The sequence below is a fragment of the Canis lupus genome, unplaced genomic scaffold, assembly GCF_011100685.1.
Source record: "Canis lupus familiaris isolate Mischka breed German Shepherd unplaced genomic scaffold, alternate assembly UU_Cfam_GSD_1.0 chrUn_S529H691, whole genome shotgun sequence".
Classification (NCBI taxonomy): Eukaryota; Metazoa; Chordata; class Mammalia; order Carnivora; family Canidae; genus Canis; species Canis lupus.
In genome coordinates, this window is record NW_023331466.1 from 23,444 (window position 1) to 30,676 (window position 7,233).

The 7,233-nt window shown below is 41.9% G+C and overlaps 1 pseudogene; it reads left to right on the top strand.

The window, feature by feature from the left end:
• Positions 1 to 844: 844 nt before the first annotated feature.
• On the top strand, positions 845 to 1,480 carry LOC119879280 (annotated as a pseudogene).
• Positions 1,481 to 7,233: the final 5,753 nt, after the last annotated feature.

Below are 7,233 nucleotides of genomic sequence, written 5' to 3' on the forward strand. Positions count from 1 at the left end.
TGATGGCACTCTTCTATATCTTGATGTGGTGGTCCTCATGCAAATCTACACATATGGTAAAATATTTATAACTAAATAACACACATATATATGCACCACATGTAAAACTGGTTGAAATCTGAATATTGTAGATATATCAATGTCAATTTCTTGATTGCAATGTTGTATTATATTTCTGCAAATTATTACCATTGGGGTAACTAAGTACAAGATAGACTGGGATCTTTCAGAGTTATTTCTTATAACTGCATATGAACCTACAATTATATAAAACTAAGAACTACAGACTAAAAACTACAAGTACTGTAGAGAGAAATGGATGAAATAACGAAATAAATAGAGATATATACCTTGCTCATGGATTGGGAGATTCGATATTGTTAAGATGTTAATTCTTCCTAAATCCAGTGACAGATTCAACACAATCTCAGTCAAATTCCAGAGAAACTTTTTAAATAGAAATCGAAAGCATGTAAGAATCTAGAATATTCAGAAGAACCTTACAAAGGAACAACAAAGTTGGAAAGTCTACATTACTTCATTCCAAGGCTTATAGTAAAGCAACAATAATGAAGAAAGTGTGGTATCGGCACAGTGACAGAAATGTACCAATGGAGGAGATGTCTGGCTGGCTCAGTCACTGGAGCATGTGACTCTTGATCTTGGGGACAGACGTTCCAGTCCCACGTGTGTGATTACTGAAAAATAAAATCTCCCAAAAAAAGAAATATACCAATGGAACAAAATTGAGACCTGCATGTTATGTATATACAGACATCTGATTATAGACAAAGATTTAAAGGAAGATTATAGGGGAAATAACTTCTTTCAACACTGAGTCTAGGCCCCCCACCTCGCCCTCGGGGCTCAGTCGCCCGCGCTCTCCCCACTCGGCCAGCGGCCCCCCCGGCCGGGGTCATGGGGGGGCCTCTTGGGGTGCGCCGCACTTCCCTGGGCTGCTGAGTGACCCTCGGGTCTCCGGGCCGAGCCTGCTCACGCCCCAACTCGGGAGGGTCCTCCTGGACTCGAGAGCGGACCCTGGTTGCAGTGGAGCCAGATGGGGTGCAGCGTTGGCTTGTGGGGGGGGTGATCCAGCGCTTCGAGAGGAGGGGCTTCAAGCCAGTGGGGGTGAAGATGCTGCAGAGGCGCCGGACAGAGTCCTTGCTGAGCACTACCATGACCTGCAGACGAAGCCCTATACCCAGCCCTCATCAGCTACCAGGACCTCTGGCCCCGTGGTGGCCATGGTCTGGGAAGGCCCCAATGTGGTCGGCTCCCCGAGGACCGTGATAGGGCACACCGACTCAGCTGAGACCGCCCCCGCACCATCGGGGGACTCAGCGTCCACATCAGCAGGAACATCATTCACGCCAGCGACTCCGTGGAGGGGGCCCCAAGGGACAGCCAGCTATGGTTTCAGAGCAGCGAGCTGGTGCCCTGGGCAGACGAAAACCACCAGAGCAGCATCTACGCGGCCTGAGCACTCGGGCTGCCCTCAGCCACCCCAGCAGCCACCCAGGATCAACTACCTCTGTCGTCCAGACCCGGAGCCCACACCCACAGTCTGCCCTTCTGTCCCAGACCCCGTCTACCTTCTGCTCCACCTACCCCGAGGAGCTGAGCAACCAACTCTATGTGCCTTTTACTATCCTGAGCCAGGAAGAAATTGGACCAAATCCTTTCTATACCAAAGTGCACCAGACAACCTTTGGGGTGTCTCCAAAAGTATGTAGTGTAAGCGCCCTTCCCCAAGGGGTGTGGGACATTAGCATTCACTGTGTTGTGGAGGGGCGTGGGTCGTTTATTACAGTTTCTTTCTGCCATCTCTGAGATTAGGGATGAGGACTTCATGCAAAGTAGTAAGAGTTTGAGAGTAGAAATAAAGCTTACCCGCACACACACACACAACACCTGAGTCTAGAAAAATTAGATACCCATATATAAAAATAAATAAATAAATTTTGATCCATACTTCACACCATACAAAAAGTTAAACCAAAATGGATCACAAAACTAAATGTAAAACCTAGAACTATGAAACTTCCAGAAAAAGGAGAAAATATTTATTAATTTGAGTTATTGATCAATTTTTAGATACATTAAAAAGCACAATCTAGTAGTGAAATAAATTGATAAATTAGACTTCATTCGAATAAACTAATCTTTGAAAGGCACTATTAAGGGCTGGGTGGGTGGCTTAGTCAGTTGAATGTCTAACTCTTGGTTTCCGTTCAGGTCATGGTATCATGGGTAATGGGATCGAGCCGGTGTCAGGTTCCACACTCAACAAAGAGTCTGCTTGAAGATTCTCTCCTTCTGCCCTTCCCACCATGTGCATACTTGCACACACATACTCTCTCAATAAATAAATCTTTTTTTAAAAGGTACTATTAAGAGAGTTAAAAGACAAGCTAGAGTCCTGGAGAAAATATTTGCCAGTCACATATTTATAAAGGACTTGTACTGACAATGTGTAAAGAGCTCTCAAACCCAGTAATAAAGAATCAAACAATCCAATAAAAAGTAGGAAAAGGATTTATTTTTTTAAGATTTATTTATTCATGAGAGAAACAGAGAGAGAGAGAGGCAGAGACACAGGCAGAGGGAGAAGTAGGCTCCATGCAGGGAGTCCGATGCGGGACTCGATACCGGGTCTCCAGGATCAGGCCCTGGGCTGAAGGCGGCGCTAAAATCGCTGAGCCACCCGCGCTGCCCCCGACTTATTATTTTTAAAGATTTTATTTATTTATTCATGAGAGTTACAGAGAGAGAGAGAGAGAGAGGCAGAGAGATAGGCAGAGGGAGAAGCCGGCCCCATGCAGGAAGCCCGATGTGGGACTCGATCCAGGACTCTGGGATCACGCCTGGAACAAAGGCAGACACTCAACGTCTGAGCCACCTGGGCATCCCAGGAAAAGGATTTACATAGTCACATAACCAAAAGAGATACACAGTAGCAAAAAAGTCACATGAATAGATGCTCAGCATAATTTTTATGTTAGGGAAATGCAATAAAACCACAATGAGAGATACAACAAGTCTATACGAATGCCTAAAGTTGAAAAGGCTAACCATACCAAGTGTTGGGGAGGATGTGAAGCACTGAAACTTTCATACACTACTTGTTAAAACATGAAATGATACAATCATTTTGGAAAATAGTTTGAGCTTTTCTTAAAAAGGTTAAACATTACACCTACCATATGGGTCCAGCCATTCCACTCCCTAGATTTTTACCAAAGAGAAAGGAAAATAAATGTCCACACAAAGATTTATATATACATGTTCACAGAAGCTTTACTTATAATAGCCAATACTGGAAACAAACCCAAAAAAGGAGGTTATATGGCCAATTGTGGTATGTCCACATGATGTAGTACTACTCAGAATAAAAAGGAATGAAGTATTGATGAACCTACTGAAGACTTAGCTCCCCCTATGCTGGTGACTTTCACCTCTCTAGAAAATTTCCTCCTTGGAGCACCTGGGTGCTCAGTTGGTAAAAGTGGCTGACTCTTGGTTTTGGCTCAGGTCATGATCTTATGGTCCTAGGATCAAGCGCCCACTCAGCAGGGAGTCTCCTTGAAGATTCTCTCTCTCTTCCTCTTCCTCTCCCTCCTACACTCTCTCACACACTCTCTCTAAAATAAATACATCTTAAAAAGAAAAAAAAGAAAATTTCCTCCTTAACCCAATTCAAGATCAATTATTTCTTACTCTGGATTTCCTAGTACTTTTATATTACATATGCACTTTTTCAAAAAGTGCACACAGTAATATATTGCTTATTAATTCAGTATAAAGCCACAAATCTGCATTCCTCTCTCATGTATACTGATTCACAGATAACAAAAGCTGGGACGCCTGGGTGGCTCAGTCAGTTGAGTGTCTGCCCTTTGGCTCAGGTCATGATCCCAGGGTCCTGGGATCGAGCCCCATGTCACCCCATGTCAGAATCCCTGCTTGCTGGGGAGCCCTGCTTTTCCCTCTCTCTGTGTTCCTCCCCCCAACCCCTCCCCCTGCTAGTGCTTTCTCTCACTCTGATCTCCATCTCTCTCTCTCAAATAAATAAATAAAATCTTAAAAAAAAAACCTTCTCATCATAGAACATTCACCTAACAACTGCAGAATATATATACCTTTCAAATATACCAGGAACATGCATCTAGGTACACCATATTATAGCCATAAAAGAATTCTCAGTAAATTTCAAGTGATTCAAATCACACAGAGGATATTTTCTAGCCAAAAGAATGAATTTAAATTAGAACTCAAAAACAGAACAAACTATGTAGAACACTAAATATTCAGAAATTAAGCAACACAGATTTAATAATCCGTGGATCAGGGGATCCCTGGGTGGCTCAGTGGTTTCGCGCCTGCCTTCAGCCCGGGGCGTGATCCTGGAGACCCGGGATCAAGTCCCACTTCGGGCTCCCTGCATGGAGCCTGCTTCTCCCTCTGCCTGTGTCTCTGTCTCTGTCTCTCTCTCTCTGTGTCCCTCATGAATGAATAAATAAAATCTTAAATAATAATAATAATAATAATCCATGGGTCAAAGGAGAAATCACATAAGATATTAGAAAATATTTGAACTGAATGAAAATGAAAAATATCAAAATTTAAGGATTTCAGGTAAGGCACTATTTGATGGAAGATATATAGCTTTAAATGCTTATATTAAAAAATAAAAGGAGCTCCTGGGTGGCTCAGTTGGTTGGAAATCCAACTCTTGATCTTAGCTCAGGTCATGGTCTCAGGGTCGTGGGATCATATGTATACATATATATATGACAACCCATTAAGATGGCAAACCTAAATAAATGGAGAAAAATACTGTGTTCATAGATTGCAAGACTCAGCATACTAAAGCCATCAACTCTTAAATTAATACATAGGTTTAATGCAAATCCATAAAAATTTCAGCAAGGTTTTTTTGTAGATAATAGACACACTTATTATAAAATTTATGTGGAAAGGCACAAGCCTTAGAATAGCTAAAATAATCTTGAATAATAAAAGAATCATGAAGGAGGAATCACTCTACCTGATATTAAGCCCTACTATTTAGCTACAGTAATCAAGACAGTGTGACTCTGATCAGTGGAACAGAATAAAGAACTCAGAAATAAACTCATGCAAATGTGCCCAACTGATTTTTGACCAAGGCATAATAGGAATGATAGTCTTTTCCAAAAATAGTGCTAGAGTAATTGGACATCCATAGGCAAAAAAGTCATAATAATAAACTTAAAAAGATTATTGACCGGGGCTCCTGGGTGACTTAGTAGGTTAAATATGTGCCTTTGTTTCAGGTCATAATCTCAGGGTCCTGCAATTGAGCCCTGCATCAGGCTCTCTACTCAGTGAGGAATCTGTTTCTCCCTCTCCCTCTGTTCTCTCTCTCTCACTCTCTCTCTCTCTCTCTGTCTCTCTTTTTCTCTGTCTCTCTTTCTCTCTCCCTTTCTCAAATAAATAAAATATTTAGAAAAATCATTTACCTAACCCTTATACAAGAATTAACTCAAAATGGAACAGAGACTTAAATGTAAAATGTAAAACTAAAACTTTTAGGATAAATTTATAGAAACTTTTGAAAATGTCTGAAACTTCTAAAAAATTTTTTCAAAACTTTGAGGAAAAAGAAATGGGAGGAAAGCTTCAGGATCTAGGGCCAGACAATGTGTTCTTATGCTTAACACCAAAAGCAAGATTCATAAAAGGCAACATCAATGAATTGGACTTCATCAAAATGAAAAACTTTTGTTCAGTGAAAGTCCATGTAAAAGGATGAAAAGACAATCTATGGAGAAAATATATCCAACAAAAGACAAGAATCTAGAATATATAAAAACTCTCAAAAGTTAGCAGTTTAAAAAAGCAGATAATCCAACTAGAAAATGGTGTATCTCTATGGTATACTTCTTTTTGTGAGAGAGAGAGAATGCTGCAAGTGGTGGGGGCCAGAGGAAGAGAGAGAATCCTAAGCAAACTCTCCCCACTGAGCATGGAGCCCACTGCAGGACTCAATACCACAACTCTAAGACCATGACCTGAGCCAAAGTCAAGAGTTGGATGCTCAACTGACTGAGCCATCCAGGTGCCCCTCTCTATGGTATACTTCTTTTTGTTTTTAAGATTTTATTTGGGCAGCCCCGGTGGTTGCAGCGGTTTAGTGCCACCTGCAGCCCAGGGCATGATCCTGGAGACCCTGGATCGAGTCCCACATCAGGCTCTCTGTATGATGTCTGCTTCTCCCTCTGCCTGTGTCTCTGCCTCTCTCTCTCTGTCTCTATGAATAAATAAATAAAATCTTTAAAAAAAGACTCAGAGAGAGAGGCAGAGACACAGGCTGAGTGAGAAGCAGGCTCCTTGCAGGGCACCCAGTGCGGAACTCGATCCCAGGACCCAGGGATCATGCCCTAAGTTGAAGGCAGGCACTCAACCCTGAGCCACCCAGGCATCCCTCTATGGTATACTCCTAACCAAAAGCATAAAGGGGTACTGGCTGGCTCAGTCAGAAAAGCATGCAAATCTTGATCTTGGGGTCATGAGTTCAAGCCCCACCCTAGGTGTAGAAATTACTAAAATATATAATAAATATAATATATATAATAAATAAATGTAAAATAAATAATAATATTTTAAAATTTTAAAAGGCCGTGATATATTTTTTTAAAAATTAAAAGGCTCAAAAGAGACATTTCACTGAAGAAGATCTATAGATGGCAAGTAGCACAGGAAGGATGTTCAACATCATTAGCCATTAGGGAAATAGTCGGAAAAAGGGGGACCTGGCAACTGCTACCACAGCAGCCAGAATCACACCACGAGCCCAGTATGTACAGTGTGGACGCTGCAGCTGCTGTTGACATGAATGTTGGATGGACATCACAGTGAGGATGTGGCCATGTAGGTCATCCAGGACCCCACCGAGGCCCCACTTCTTTTGCAAGGAGTACTGGGGGGAATGAGTGACTGGTGTTTGAAGTTCTTAGCTTCTATCCTAGAAGGCAGGATTATAGAAAGGGAATGTCATTGAAGGGCTCCTAAAAAAACAAAAGATGCTGCATTTCCTATCTAGAGTTCAGACCATGAGAAATGACATTTCCCACTTCATTCCTGATGGCCAGATCATGCTTAGAGAACTGGATTTACTTCTGAGCTTCACTATATAAACAGGGCATTATAAAACAAGAGAACGCACAGAGGAGAGTGACAATGGCATGTAAA